Source organism: Peromyscus maniculatus, chromosome 20 (genome assembly GCF_049852395.1).
Source record: "Peromyscus maniculatus bairdii isolate BWxNUB_F1_BW_parent chromosome 20, HU_Pman_BW_mat_3.1, whole genome shotgun sequence".
Taxonomy (NCBI): domain Eukaryota; kingdom Metazoa; phylum Chordata; class Mammalia; order Rodentia; family Cricetidae; genus Peromyscus; species Peromyscus maniculatus.
The window spans coordinates 5,964,775-5,981,295 of record NC_134871.1 but is presented as its reverse complement, the minus strand read 5'-3'; positions in this window follow the sequence as shown (position 1 = coordinate 5,981,295).

The following is a 16,521-nucleotide window of genomic DNA, read 5'->3' as shown; positions in this document are numbered from 1 at the left end:
CGACGTCCTGGGGTGGGGCCAACTGGGACCGGCGGGGCGGCGGCGACGGGTCTAGTGGGAACACAGTGGTTGCCCAGAGCAACGGCAGGAATTTCGAGCCAATGGGGAGGTCACATGCCCTTCACCTAGTTCTCGCTGGTTGTAATCCGAGTGGGTGTCTCTTGGAGAGTGTTTATTTAAAGGGAAAGGAGGCGGTAAAGTGGCTAGTTCCCCTTCGGTCACCCCGTGGGCAGTTTGCTCACAACTTCAGGCAGGTTTCTGGACGTTGCACAGTGCGGCTGTCACACGGTCGTGGTACCTGGACGTTACAGTCTCAGGGTAGACAGCTGAGTAATGAAAAAAAAATTTCAGAGAAGGATATGGAAAAAAATATTAAGGTGATGGGGTAGAGAGCAGCGGAGGACTGGAAAATCTCGAGACGACTTGAGACCGATTTAAGAATGGACATATCCAAGAGGTGGCCTTCTGAGCGGAGTGGCTGGACAAAAATCTAGGGAAAGGATTTTTCAAGAAGAGAAAAGACTGCTTTTAACAGGAGTGCAAAGGGAACTGGAAGGGAGTTTGGCCTTGACTTTTAATCTGGTTCGCGAAGGGGCTTCAAATTAGCTACAGATCAAGATGATTGCTTTGAAAAATCAATCGGTGGAAAGATAGCGATTTCACTAGAACTTTTATTCTGTTTTGTTGCTGTTGTTTTGGAGCTTTAGGATCGGTAAAAAAAAAAAAAAAAAAAAAAAAAAAAAAAAAAAACTTCCATAGAGATCACAGCTGTAAACTGACCTGTAGGGAACAAAATATTTGAACTTACTGCAACAAGAGAGATTGCTCACCAAAGAAACCTGGACCCATCTCACTAAACAAAAGCATCATTATTGGATGGTAGAAAAAGACGGGAGTGTTGGCAAAAACTAGAAGAAGCCGTGCTTTGTAGATTCAAAGCAACGCAGAGCAGAGCTGGGTGTAATGTTTGATTAGCATCAGGCCTGGACCTAAAATAAGAAGCAGACTCAGTGAGGGGGGGGGGGGAAATCCTCAAACTTAAAATAAATGTGGAATTTGGGGCGTGAAAAATTATTATTTAATTTTGTAAACTAATTGAAAATCTTAGATCCAAGTGGCCCAGATGGCTCACATCCTCCAGACAAAGATAGGGTACATTGATGCATTTCCACAGAGTTTCCATTGTTACATTATTTAAAATTGTTTTGGTCACTACTCTTTTGAGTGTTAAAAAATGTACGTTAGCCAGGCGGTGGTGGTGCACGCCTTTAGTTCCAGCCCTTGGGAGGCAGAGGCAGGCGGATCTCTGTGAGTTCGAGGCCAACTTGGTCTGCAGAGTGAGATCCAGGACAAGCTCCAAAGCTACATAGAGAAACCCTGTCTCAGAAAAAAATGAAAAAACAACACATTTTACAAGACAGAAGGGTGCTAAGTATTTCACAGTTTAATGAGAGGATACAAAATGTGGAATCCTAAAGAATCTCAAGTAAGAAAAGTCTGTGGAGAAACTTCTTCATACGTAGTCAGGAGAGTTCAAATGGCACGACCTTGCAAGAAAATCACTGTCCCTGCCTCTTCCTATCCCCAGCGCTGTCATTTTAAATAAGGTATAAGGAATTAAGAAATAAGAAAAACTGGTTATCCAACATGGCTATAGAAAATTCCACTGATGAGCTCATCAATCCATGTGCACGAGAAAAGGACAAAAATATCATGTGGCCAAAATCCAGGCTGTGTTCCCAGACTCACTGAGTAAGTGGGCTGGACTTGACTGCTGGCTTTAGAAACACTAGAAAGTTTTGTTTGTTTGTTTGTTTGTTTCAAGACAGGGTTTCTCTGTGTAGCTTTGACTGTCCTGGATCTCTCTCTGTAGACCAGGCTGGCTTCAGACTCACAGAGGTCCGCCTGCCTCTGCCTCCCGAGTGCTGGGATCAAAAGCGTGCGCCACCACCGCCTGACTTAGAAACACCTAAGTTTATACTGTGACAAAACCACTCCTTAGCAATATCATCATGTGGAAACCACTTGGCCTCTCAGGCCTTGGGCTTCCTCACCTGTAATGGTGCCAGTCTTCAAACTCCTCAAGCGCCAGCATCCACATAAAAGCCCGTGAGTCCAAGGGAGGTGTGGTGGGACGGATGTGCAATCCCAACACTCGGGAAGCTTGAGAGCAAGAGTTTCAGGCCACCCTGAGCTGCGTAGCAAGACTCTGTCTCAAAAGCTCAGAAGGATAAAAAGGAAGATGGGGAGATGGCTCAGTTAAAAGCACTTGTTGCCCCTGCGGAGGACCTGGGTTCTATTCCCAGCGTACACGTGGTGACTTAGAACCACCTATGACCCTGGCTCCAGGGGGTCTGCTGCCACTTTCTCACCTCTTCAGGCACTGGACATGCATATGGTGCCCATACATCTGTGCAGGCAAACCCCTCATGTGCATAAAAGTCATTTTAAAAGCATTTTTAAAATAAAAATCCATTTCCTATTGTTTCTCTCAAAACCAAAAATCAGAAAAAAAAAAATGGAAAGGCCAACAGTCAAGAGCACAAGACTGGATAGAACTGAAGTTCTGTATCGTGTAGCTCTCTGGTGCTGGCAGCCGGGGGCTGGTGACTCAAAGATTCTGTCACATATAGGAACACTGTCCCAGCAGGATGCCTGACACATAATGGCATGTTTCTTTAAGAAGTTCACGGCATACTGCCAACATGGAATTAATCCCCTGGTTAAATAACAGGTTGACTAGCCTCACCTTGCAAAGGAAGATTCTGTGACAAGAATCGGGACATATCACTGCCATTCCCAGCAGAACCAGTCCTGTCTTTTAGTCACAGCTTTGGAAAATTTCCAAACTTTGACCCTCTGGACTAGGGGGAAAAGGATCTATTGAGCAGTATATGAAGTATGTATTTATTATTATTGATGCCGGTGGATGTGTGCACGCACAGAAACTTGTGCATGCATGCATGCATGTATTGTAAAGTCAACCTGTTAAAAAGCAGCCTGAATTCCATTCTTTCTTCTGTTGTTTGTTTATTGTGTGGTGTGGACAATTCACGAAACTGACTCATCCTAACGGCACCTACACTAGGGTTGTTTGCTCTGAGAGCCTACTGTATACCAAGTTCTGTGCTCCCACTTTGCATATAGCATCTCACTTAACACATTAAAGCCCAGAGATGAGTACTATAATTATGCAAACCGAAAATCAGGTGAAAGTCCTTCAAAGTCACATACAGTTCAGTTGTCATCAAATCCATAAAGAGAGACACAGCAACTCACACTTATAAACCCAATCATTAAGAGGCTGAGGCAGAACTGTGTGAGTTCAAGGCTACCCTGAAACCTTATCTCAAAAGGCCCAAAACAGGGAGCCATCAAGATGGCTCAGGGATTAAAATCACTTGCTGCCAAGTCAACAGCCTGAGTTGGCCCCCTGGAATCCCATGTGGTAGAAAGAGAGAACTGTCACCCACCAGTTGTCTTCTGATCTCATGTGTGTGTCATGGGGCGCGCACACACAGACACACGCACAAATAAACATAAAAATTTTTAATGTAAATGAAAATTTTATAAATCCACTTAAATCCAACTAGACAGCCCATTTTCTCACTACTGTGCCTTTCCTCCAAGATAAATGGAAAGACTCAATAAAGTGCAAAGTATCTGACAGGTCCTAGGTTTGTTCTGCTAGGCAAAAGACCTGGATACAGGAGGCATTCGGTGCTTAGCAGGTCAATGGGTAGAACTGTCTGGAACAAAGAGTATGTAGAAAGTATTGGGAAGAAAATAATTTCTAGGCTGAGTTTGGGAGGATACAACTGTAATTCCAGTACTCAGGATGCTGAGGCAGGAGGATCACAAGTGTGAGAACAGCCTGGGTTATAGAGTGAAAATCTGTCTCAAATGAAAAAAAAAAAAAAAGGAAAAGAGTGTGGTGTGTTGGTGCAAGCCTTTAATCCAGCATTCGAGAGGCAGAGGCAGAGAGCTCTCTGTGAGTTTGAAGCCAGCCTGGTCTAGTACCAGGGTCCAGACCAGCTAGGGCTGCACAGTCAGACCCTGTCTCAAAGAAAAAAAAGCAAAAGTAAACAAGCTTAACATTCAACTTCTTTTAAACAATCCCTGCCAGTCAAAAGAATCAGAATAACACCAATCTAAGCAATAATTACTGATACTCATCCACCCATAGTTTGCATTCCTAATTAGAACAACAATTACCAACACTCTTCAGGTATGTACTGGAGAAGTCCTATGTGTATCTGAAGTGTCTCTATCTAAGTCAAAAACTATTCAAGCTCCTGTGAGACTTAGAATGTGAGGTGGATTTGAAGGCAGAGGACTCTTTCCTATGGGCCTTGCTTGGTTTTAAATGATTAACTGTGATACGGAGATTCATTTAGACTTAAGCCCTTCAGTTGAAAGTTGGAAACACACTTGAAGAAAGGAACATTAGACAGAGTCCTGATCCTTGCAAAGATTTGATGCTTCTTCCCATCTCCATCAGGAACCAGCTATGAACAAAAACGGAAGTAAGACTATGAGGTTTTGTGGTTTAAAACTATAGGGGTGAGAGAGTATGTTTGGTGTGGATTTAGAATTCCGGTACTGAAGAAGTGCTGAAGTCAAAGAATTCAAGACCAGTCTGGATTATATTGTGAGACCCTGCCTCAAAAAGAATAATAAGGGGAGAGATTTATTGGGAAGGAACAGTGGATTAGAAGAAGATCTGGCAGAGGAGGACTCCCGAGAAGAGACAAATAACAAAAATTATATATTATCTTGTAGCGCGCGCACGCACACACACACACACACACACACACACACACACACACATACACACACACATACACACACACACACATAGTGTTGTTTTTTTGTTTCATTTAACTTACTGAGTCTTTTTCTGTTTCTACAAAGTCTTACTAGTTATATCTATCATTTTGATGGCTAATTTTCTACCGCTGATGTGGTACGATCTGTGACCATTTTCTGACTTTTGAAACTTATTTTTCAATACTATAAATGACTCTACAATGAGTATCTTTACATGCATTTTTGCACACAGATAACTTTTTACTAACAGCTAGCATTCACTGCGTGTTTTGATTGGCACTGAGCTATGCCCCTTCTGGGCCTGGTCTCAGTGAGTCTTCACAGCAGCCAGGTACATTGATTTCATTCATAAATGCAGAAGGAGGTGCAGAGACGTTAAGCAGCAGTTGGGTGTGGTGATGCACACCCGTGGTCACAACAGTCAAGAAGGTGAGATGAAAGAGGTGGAGTTTGAGGTTAAGCTAATGGAGGAAATACAGCGAGTTCAAGGCCAACCTACATTACAAACATCCTGAGGCTCTGTGTATGGAACAGGGAAGTGTACGACTTTACGTTTAGACAACGTGATGCTGATGTGGATATCCAGTAAAATGCCAAGAGGGGATGGGGAGCATCAGAGCTTATGAGTCAGCACAGAACGGCTGACACCAGACATCTGGGGAACCCCAAAAGTAGATAGTGATGGACTCTATTATAGAAAAATTTTTTTGCAACAAGCCACTTTCATCTCAATTCTGTATAAATATGTCTTTGAGATAGATGTGTATGATGGTGAGGGGGTTCCCTCTTCTGCAGGAAGTAATGCAGAGGCTTCTGCTCCATCTTCATACATTTTTACATTTTCCAGCTCCTCAAGACCCCTAATCCCTGGCCCCACAGCCCAAATCCATCACCCTATCTCAGAAAAACAAAACAAAACAAAACAAAAACAAACAAACAAATCCCCCACATGTTTAAATTGCCATGTGCTATTGAGAACATACACGATACTTAAACCATGATCTATTAAAGCCAATGGTGGTACTCATTCATTCATTTATTCATTTAATAACTTTCTTTCAAAGTGTGCTGTGTACAAAGCACTCCTCTGGGTAGTTAACCAACTTGACAATTACTTCTACCCTTCGGAACTTCCTTTCTACAACAGGCAGAGGTAATTGGAAGGGATAAAAGTGTTTAAGAGATGAAGTGATGGATGAAGCTGAGAAAAAGACAAATAGGAGGAGGTTTTTGCTCATCAGAAAATGCTGTGGGATGGTCTGTATGTCAAATTGCTCTGATTGGTCAATAAATAAAACACTGATTGGCCAGTGGCTAGGCAGGAAGTATAGGCAGGACTAACAGAGAGGAGAAAAGAAAGAACAGGAAGGCGGAAGGAGTCACTGCCAGCCACCGCCATGACAAGCAGCATGTGAAGATTCTTGTAAGCCACGAGCCACATGGCAAGGTATAGATTTATGGAAATGGATTTATTTAAGCTATAAGAACAGTTAGCAAGAAGCCTGCCACAGCCATACAATTTGTAAGCAATATAAGTCTCTATGTTTACTTGGTTGGGTCTGAGCGGCTGTGGGACTGGCGGATGACAAAGAGTTGTCCTGATTGTGGGCAAGGCAGGAAAACTCTAGCTACAAGAAAAGGCTTCACAGGCTGGGCAGTAGTGGCACACGCCTTTAACCCCAGCACTCGGGACGCAGAGCCAGGCAGATCTCTGTGAGCTCGAAGCCAGCCTGGTCTACAGAGCAAGATCCAGGACAGGCACCAAAACTACTCAGAGAAACCCTGTCTTGAAAAACCAAAAAAAAAAAAAAAAAAAAAAAAAAAAAAGAAAGAAAGAAAGAAAGAAAGAAATATTGTAGCAAAACCTCAAAATGGGGAAAAGCAGATCTGTTAGAGGAATAACAAAGGCAGGCAGGAACATGAGGAAGGGAGTCTTTCTTGAAAGCCATTAATGACCAAAGCGGCTAAGCAGATGAGGAGAGGGAATAAGAGTCAGGAAGGGCCATATAGACAGTTCAGAATAGCATGAGCTGTGTAAGGAAACCCTGTTTGGATATTAGAAATAAAACTCTAACAGTATACAAATACTGTACAAGGAATCAGATACAATGTTATTTATTGTTGCATTATTCATAATTGCAACATACAGAAACTAAACGTGCATATGTAGAAGATGATTGGTTGAATCAACTAATATTTAGTTCAGCATGCAGCTGTAAACAAAGATGAAGGTGACTTCTTTTGTGAGTACATGTGACTGCCAACAGTCCTGTCAAGTTAGAAGAAAAAGGTTCAAATTATAAACTTTACTTTTCATACAAAGAAACAGAGAAAAAAGAATATGCACATAGCTTTCAAAGTACTGGAAGGTGCTGTGCAAGGATGGTGAGGGAAAGCAGCCATCAACAATCTTACCCAGCTGTGACCTCTGTGACCTGCAACAGCTAGTGTAGCAAAATATCACCCATGGATACAACAGCGGCAAGACTGTTATAGGAGTAGCCAACTGCTTTCTGGTTGGATTCAGTGCCCACTTCACAGGAAGAAACACAAGTCATGAGGCTTGAGAGATGGCTCAGCAGCAGTCAGAAAAAAAAAGAGAGAGAGGGAGAGAGAGATGGCTCAGCAGTTAAGAGTACTGGATGTTCTTCCAAAGGAACCAGGTTCCATTCCTAGCAACCATGTGGCAGCTCACAACTGTCTGTAACTCCAGTTCCAGGTGATCTGACACTATTACACAGACATACATGCAAGCAAAACACCAATGCATGTAAACATATAAATAAATAATAAGAAAACAAACAGGTTTCTGTTTGGGTCCTGAAGAAGTCCCACAAAGACCACCATCCATATATGCAATTGGCAAGATCGTTTATTATTCCAGCATGCTGGGGTTTACCATCCCACACAATGGTAAAACGGTGATGACCCCAAGAGGACTTTCAGGCTTATTTTAAGCACAGCTAAGGGGAGTTCCTAGGGCAGTTAGGTCATTTCATGTATGATTGGCTTAAGCAAGTGGCAATCATATCAGTACATTCTAATTGGCTAGTGCTAGTCAGGGGCTAGTTAAGGCTACAGCTTTTCCATTTTGGGGCGGGCCTGAACAAGTCCCACACTCTGTCCTTATTTGGTTATCACCTATCACCTTGAGCTGCTGTGGCTCAGGCCTGGTACAGGCCTGGTACTGCATGTACCAGGCCTCCACATCCTCACTATCGGGGGTGTTGGAGACTGATTGTCCTTTGTTTGTGACTCTCTCAGAAATTGCTTGCTCAGTCTCAGGAAACTGAAATTGAGGCCTTATATCTGAGAGAAGACTGAGCATCTTGTTATGGCATCTGTTTGGTCCTCTCAGTTTCTAAAGGATAATAACAAAACAAAATAAAATATAGTGAGATAAAACAAAAACTAACACATTGTAATTGGACAAAACAAACAGAAGGAAAAGAGCCCAAGAGAAGGCACGAGAGAATCAGAGACCCACTCATTCACATACTCAAGAATTCCATGAAAACACTAAAACTGGAAAACATAATATGTACGCAAAGAACCTGTAGGATAAAAAGAGAGAAAAAAAATAAATAAAATAAAATAATAATAATTAAAAAAAAAAAAAAGAAACACAAGCCTGGTACTAGATTCAGGCCAAGAATCCATGATTGGGGAGTTCCCAGCCCCAAGGGATGAACATACACTATTATTTTGCTAAATGGACATAGTATCAAATGAGGAAATGGGACTAGGCTGGCCCACACACCAAGTTCCAGGACAGCCAGGGATACGGAAGGAGTTTGCCTCAAAACAAAACAAAAAAACCCCACTTGTTTATTGTCTGTCTAACTAGAAAGCAAGCTCTATGCAAGTGCATCATTGTTTCATTCACTGCCACAGCCCAGTGAGCCGCTCTTGTACACAGTAGCAGCTCAATGAGCAACTATTAGCTAATGAACGAATATCCACTCCGTCAAAGCCCAGCACAGGTAACCTTTGTACCATAAGGAATCAACTTGTTCAAGTGGAGAAGAGAGAGAAGCGTAGCTCTAAGAAAGCCAGGCTTAGGGGGAAATGAGGTAATTGAAGACGCTGTAGTGAACACTCCAAGCACAGACTCGTTTAGTCACAGGATGTTATTGCTGTTGATGTGCAAACGTGCATATGCCTGACTGGCAAGGTGTCTGAGCTCAGAATGCTACATCTGTCGTGTTTGTTTGAAGGCAATCCAAATAGGCCGAGCGCACATTTAGAGAGCTCGGAGATGGTTTTATGTTTTGTCCATGCTGTCAGAAGCAACAGGGGAAAATGTGTTGGGAAGAGAACGTGTACGTACGGAACAGTCAGTGCTGTGCCTGTGTGGGGTTGTGCCCAGAGTGCCTCAGTGGGGTCGCTGCTGACAGTTTGGCTTGGCTTGTTCTTTGGGAGGCTCTGACCTATGCACCGGGGCCTCCACTTGGTTAGCAGCACCCCCAGACCACTACAAACAACACCTTTCCCCAATTATGGCAACTGGAGTGTTGCAGGTCTTTGTCAAATGCCCTGTGAGTGGATGGGGTAAAAATCACCCCAGCTGAGAAGCCCTAGATTCTATGTGACACTGTCAATGCTGATCCGCTCCTCTCCTCCTTTTGCAGCTGCACATTTATTCCAACACACACACACACACACACACACACACACACACACACACACACACACACCCTAAGACATCCCCCATCCAATACAAGATGACTCATTCCTTTGCATACTCCTTCCATATGTGCACCCTGGGATTTCCTGCTGCCACACGTGGAAAACTGCTGTATGAAGAAACTTTAATCAAGAGTATCTTGGCTAGGCCTGGTGGCTCACATCTCTAATCCTAGGACCTAGGGGCTAAGGCAGGAGAAACACCCAGAGCAAGACCCAGTCCCAAAGAAAGCATCTCCTTGAATTCTTGTGCTTCCTCAGTTCATTGTGACCTTGACCATGGGCTTCTGCAGCATTATCTATTGTAACGTACCTTTCTTAGAAGCCAGTATCATACAAAAATGCTCAGGGTAGACTGCTGAATGGTGAAAGGCCCCATGAAGAAAGGCATGGGTGGATGAGAAACCATCTCCGATGTTCTAGCCCTACCTGAGCTTCAAATGAAATGCAGTCGTGAATGACCATGGCTGTACCATGTAGATCAGAAGTGTTCGGCTAAGCACAGATACCCAAAAGTGTGAGGAACAGAAAATTGTTTTTAAAGCACCAAATTTTGAGGTGGTTTGTTATAGAGTAGGGAACAGCTAAATAAAATGACCAAATGCCTAAGTGAGTGAGGAAAGCTGTGTGTGAAACAGCTCCTACCAGCTTGCGGGAGCTAGCACCATATTCTCAGGGATGCTCCGAGTCAATGATTAAACATAACTGTTATTAAAAACCAAATGACACAAGCTTACATTAAAATGTAGGTTTAGGAGGTAACAAATATGTCTTGATTAGTATGCCACATTTCATTATCTGTGAGCTTGAGGTTATCTTATGTACGACCTATCTTTATTGCCGCACAACTCTGTAGTCAGGGACCATTTTGATAACTGGTCAAGGTAGGAGTATTTACACCCCAGAATTGTCGAACTATAGATGCCACAGTTTGGGTTTTTTCTTTAGCCCAGAGATCCAGCTGCTGAACATTTACAGCGTGGTACCCTCTTTAGTAGGACTTTAATAATGCCCATATGCTAGACACTGTTCTGAATCATTCCCAATTCCAAGTTAAGTACTGTTATTATCCTAATTTTACAGATGAAATAATCAAGACACAGAGACATTAAATTCTTTGCCCAATATTAGAGTCCTTATGAATAGTGGACTCAAAGAATATTCTGACTCACATGTCTTTCAGTTTGTAATCCATATTTTCAAAATATCTACTTGAGGTGGAAGATCTATTCAGTGTAAGTTTACTATTCAGTGTAAGTTTACTGGTAGAAGAACCGGGCACAGGAGAGAATGAATGAGAGATTTCTACTTAACATACGATGTAAATACGAGATTCCACATCATTTAATTTCTTTTTTTTTTTTTTAAAAAAAGCAAGTGATATCAAAAAAAAAAAGCCCTAAGGAAATGAAAAGAGAAAATCCACACCGGGCACAGATGCCAGTCAATGTAGATTCCATTAGCCCATCCTTGCTCTCGTACCTGTTTCTTTGCATAGGATTCTCTTGCAGGGTTAGTTAGGGGGTCTGAGCTGCTGGAATTGGGCTCCGCTGACAAAGACCACACCCTCCTAAGGTCAGTCAGTTAAATCAAATACTTCATCGTATAGCCTACCTTTCACTTTCCACACTTGAAAGTGTTTGCAGTATCTCCCAAACTCAGCAGTACAGAAGAAAAAAAAAGAAAGAAAAATAGAACCAGGCAGGTGGCTCAGTCTCTAAAGCACTTGCCTTGCCAGGATGTTGACCTGCTTCCCATCCCCAGGGCCCGTGCAGAAAAGCTGAGCACGGTGATACATGCTTGAGGTTGATCTCTCCCCGCACCATGTGCATGCACAAGCATGAATGCACACACACACACACACACACACACACACACACACACACACACACACACAGAGAGAGAGAGAGAGAGAGAGAGAGAGAGAGAGAGAGAGACATGGACACCTTCCCTCAGTCCTTCAGAAAGATGAATTTGACCACTGAGGAAGGCCACATAGAAAATGAGAGGTCCTGAAAAGCAGTTGAGATGTGACAACATTTGAGAAGGGGTGATGGGTAGAGCTTTCTTCTAGGCCATCCTGGTGTGGGCAGATGGCCTCTCTGCACACAGTCCTCTGACTGGGCACCAGAGGAAAGATGCTGTACCACCCCAGAGCAGTTTCCTCGGTAATAAACATTTCCCTCAATCAGCGTGTCTTCCCTCCTCACAGCAATTACAGGAGCCCTACTTCTGGTTTACTAGCGTCCTGTCGCGCTTGATTGATGGCTTGCCCTTCTGAGCCCACAGATGCACTTAGGAGCCTGTGAATCTGGCTAATTACTCAGTGCTGTAGAAAAACAGTCCCAACATCCTGACTTCATAGCCACGTGCCCGAGGAAGTCTTCAAACAGGCTGCTACTGCAGAATATACTATTGAAGGTTTGGGTTTGACGGATAGAATTTTCCTGAGCTGGTTGGTGCATACTAATGCCTGCAGTAGCACAGTTGGAGGGTCATTCCCCTGACTTGCAAACAGCTTTTTAAATCCCCCCTGCCAATAGTTGGGGAATCCTACAAATATGCCCCCTTTAGGTGGAGTATTGTGCAGTGTGGCTAAAGCTCCTGTCTCTAGGCTGTCCTGGCATTTAGAACAGCTTTAAATGTGACAGAGGCTACTAACTCCAGACACTCCTCTCTGGCTCTGGGAAAGGCTGTGAAGACTGGAAATTGCAGGCACAGCTCATTCTTTCATAGACTAGGAGGTTTCACTCTCTGGTCTTCTCCCCCCCCCTTTTTTTGGTCAGGGGTCCTTTTAAAAAACCCCAATCAACTGAACATGGTAGCATATGCTTTTAATCCCAGCACTCAGGAGATAGAGACAGGCAGATCCTTGTACTCAAGGCCAGCCTGGTCTACAGGGCAAGTTCCAGGACAGCTAGGGCTGTGCAGAGAAACAAACCCTGCTCTGAAAAACAAAACAAACAACCACAAAAAAAAAAAAACCCAATCTATGTCAGCAGAGATTTTTTTATTATTGTTTTCTTATTGTGTGTGACCATGAACTTGCTGCCTGTGGAGATCAGCGTCACATTTCTGCCCCCTCCTGGGACACTGGACTGTTTCAGCTGTAAGGGCCAAATCCTTCCCATTCTACATGCAATGTCATCTTTGCTTGCTTGCTTGCTTGCTTCATGTTTGTTTTGTGAGAACACCTAGGCATGGATATTTATTTAAGCAGCTTGGCATGTATTTCTCTTTCCTCCTGTTCTGACTCATAGGAAAGAAGTGAGGAAATGCCCCCACGTCATAGCTTCCCTACAGTGGCTTCTGCCTTTTACCTCCCTCTCCCAAGGTCACACAGCTGAGTCATCAACCGGATGCAAAGCCTTGCCTGGGTTTGCATCAGCTGGCAGCAGGACCAGGGCCTTGTACTGATGAAACACAACGGTTTATTTTGCAACGTCAGCCTTCCTAAACAATATATCAATGTCATCCGGCTGTTGCCTGATCACAGGCCTTGTTCAGTGACTGCCTGGGCCAACTCCCTATCCCCTTTGGACTTAACTGGGAATCACAGTCTCTCCCCTCCCCCAGCTTTTCCTATCTCAAAGCCTTGAACTCTTTACTTTTACTTTTGTGTTTATGTGTGTGTGTGTGTGTGTGTGTGTGTGTGTGTGTGTGTGTGTGTGTGTGTGTGTACAGTATGTGTATGTAGGTCAGAGGACAACCTCAGGAGTCAGTCTCTGCCTTCTATCTTGCTTGGGACAAGGTCTCCTTCTTGTTCACTGCTAAGTAAGCCCATGAGTTTCTGGGTATTCTCTTGTCTCCACCTCCCATTTCACATAGGAAAAACTCACGCTATCATGCCCAGCTTTTCTGCTGGGTTTGGGCATCCAAGCTAAGGTCCTCGCCCTTGCCTAGCAAAAGGTTTGCCAGCTGAGCCATCGCCCCAGTCCCACCCTCAAATTCTTCTAAGTGCCCTCCACTGCAGACCAAAGTGCATCCAGAAATAGGGATTGCCATGAGCTGCTTTCAGCGTCAGATAGAACATCATTAAATGGAAGCCTGCAGGCTTCTACTTTCTGACTTTGGCCTGTAATCCTGCTTCATTCTGCCATTTACTCGATAGTAACAATTGTTGCCATTATTGTTGTCCTTGGTGGGTTGGTTTTGTTTGTTTGTTTGTTTTTGTTTTGTTTTTGGTTTTTCGAGACAAAGTTTCTCTGTGTAATTTTGGTGCCTGTCCTGAATCTCCCTCTGTAGCCCAGGCTGGCCTCGAACTCACAGAGATCCTCCTGGCTCTGCCTCCTGAGTGCTGGGATTAAATTAAAGGTGTGTGCCACTGCCGCCAGGCTCCTTGGTGGTTTTGACGTGTGAAGTGTGAAAAGGCACCTTTATCTGGATGGAGCTGAGGGTTCATAAGAGGAACAGGGTACTAGCTAGGTGGGTGTGCTTTGTATGTGTGGGTATGTGCACACGTGTGCATATGTGGAGGTCAGAGGTCAACATTGGCTGTCCTTCCTCAGAAGCCATCCACTTCAATTGTTTTATTTTGAGGCAGCTTCTCTCAAGCTCAAAAAGTAGGCTAGGCTAACTGGCTGTGGGGCCCCTCCGGGATCTGCCAGTCTCTACGTCTCCGGCGCCGGGACTGTAAGTGTGCACCACCGTGTCCAGCCCTTTTGTGTAGATTCTGGGGGCTTTGAACTCGGCACAGCAAGCATATTACCAACTGAACCATCACCCCAGTCCCATAGGTAAGGGGTTTCTTAAATATGATTCCCAAAATCCCCTCCAAAGATGAAAATATGATAGGTTGATATGATATGTTTGGCAGACACTGGTTTAAAAAAACCTGGAAAAATAAGCCACAGACTGCAAAAATATTATATATATATATATATATATATATATATATATGCTTGTATTTAGGATATATGAACAACTCCCAAAGTGCAATAATAGGAATTCAAACAATCCAATTAAAAACACATAAAGGATTTGATCAGGTACTTAGCAAGAATACATGTAGAACACAAGTAATCACATGAAAAGATGCTGAACCTCATTTGTATTTTCAGAAGAAGGAATTAAAATCGCCATGGGTACCGGGATAATCCCAGAGTGGCCACAATGGCAAAGATTCATTACAAAAGTCGAGCACCTGAACTCCCGTGCTGAGGGCAGCGAAGGAATCGGCACAAGTGTGCTGAACACATCTCCCTGTTTTCCTGAAAGCAAAACTGATGCCTGCCCCACGAGGCAATGGCTTCACTTTCAGGAGCACCCCCCAAGGGAAACAAAAGGAATGTTCACAACAGCTTTACATGGAATAAGTAAAAACTGGAAACATGGCAGTGTGCACCAATGGGTAAACACGTCATATGGATACAATGAAACATCGCTTAGCAATGAAAATGGTGACTAACTAATATCCCAACAAAACAAATGGATCTCTTAATAATACTTTCATACTCATGGTATATGAAAGAATCTGTTTGGAGGAGGAAAATGGGGGAGGGTGATGAATAGGACTTCATGTATGTAAGTTTCTAGAAAGTAATTAAGGTAAGGAGCAGATAACAATCAGCAGTTGTTGTACATCAAGTAGATAGAAAAAGACTACAAAGAAGATATTGGAGGAATTTTTACAGGGTTTCTCTGTGTAGATCTGGCTGTCCTGGAACTTGCTCTGTAGACCAGGCTGGCCTCAAATTCATAGAGATCCGCCTGCCTCTGCCTCCTGTGTGCTGGGATTAAAGGTGTGCACCACCACTGACTGCCCTGTTAATATAGAGGGAAATTTTAAGATGACAGATACGTTCATCATCTTGATTTGGTAGTGGTTTCACAATGGGTACTCAAGTAAAAACTTACACAATTATATGCTTTAAATATGTAAATGAAGCTACACATATGCTGTGCATATGTGTGTATTTGTTATTGACTGATGATCCACATGATTTTTTTCCTGAGCTAGAGAATCACTCTGTGAGCCAGGTGGTGGCAGTGGTGGCGGCGGTGGTGGCGGCGGTGGCATTCCGGAGGTAGAGGCAGGCGGATCTCTATGAGTCTGAGGCCAGCCTGGTCTACAAAGTGAGTGAGTTCCAAGACAGCCAGGGCTGTTACACAGAGAAACACTGTCTCGAAAAAAAAAAAAAAAAAAAAAAAAAAGAATCACTCTGTGGCTCAGGATGGCCCCCCATTTGAAATCATCCTGCCTCAGCCTCCCAAGTGCTAGGATTATAGGTAGTGTCACCATGCTTGGCTAAATACTTCTTTTGTTGTTGCTTTTCTGTTGTTGAAAATCATGGGGATCAGGAACAGAGGGATTAGAATTCTATTTTGGCTTTCCCCCTACTTCAATTTCCTTGTCTAGAAAACAGGGATAATAATAATAATAGTACTTACCTATAGTAGATCGAATGCTTTACCCCTCCCCCTCATATATGTCCATATGCCAATCTCTTAGTATACATGAAGCCCGGTAAACACACATGTGCATGTACACACACACACACACACACACACACACACACACGTCTTCGAAGACGTGATTAAGGATTTTTATATAAGAATATCATTCTGGATTATTCTTGTGAAACCTAAATCCAGTTATAAGTGTCCTAGTAAATGACAATCAATTCAAGCTCTGAGACTTCAAGAGAACCTTGTTAGAGACTTAGGAACTTCAGTTCAGGAGATACAGATTCAAACAGTCTTGCATGAGTGTTCCAAACGAGATAGGAAAATTAGGAGCGTGAATGAGTCATAAGTGCTGATTTAGTGCAAGGCAGAAAGCAGTTGTAAGAAGTTTCTGTTGATGATGAGGAAGAGCAGGAGCTATGTGAAGGCTCTATGCGACTTATTAGCAATAAGAAGGAAATATATACACACACCTAGTAACTCTGGAGCAAAGCCTGATGGTGTCTGGATAGACACCTTAAGTCTCGGGAGCACTATGCTCATCAGATGACTATCGCTAAAAACTGGCCTTGAGCCAAAGGTCATTTCCCTAGACAGTAG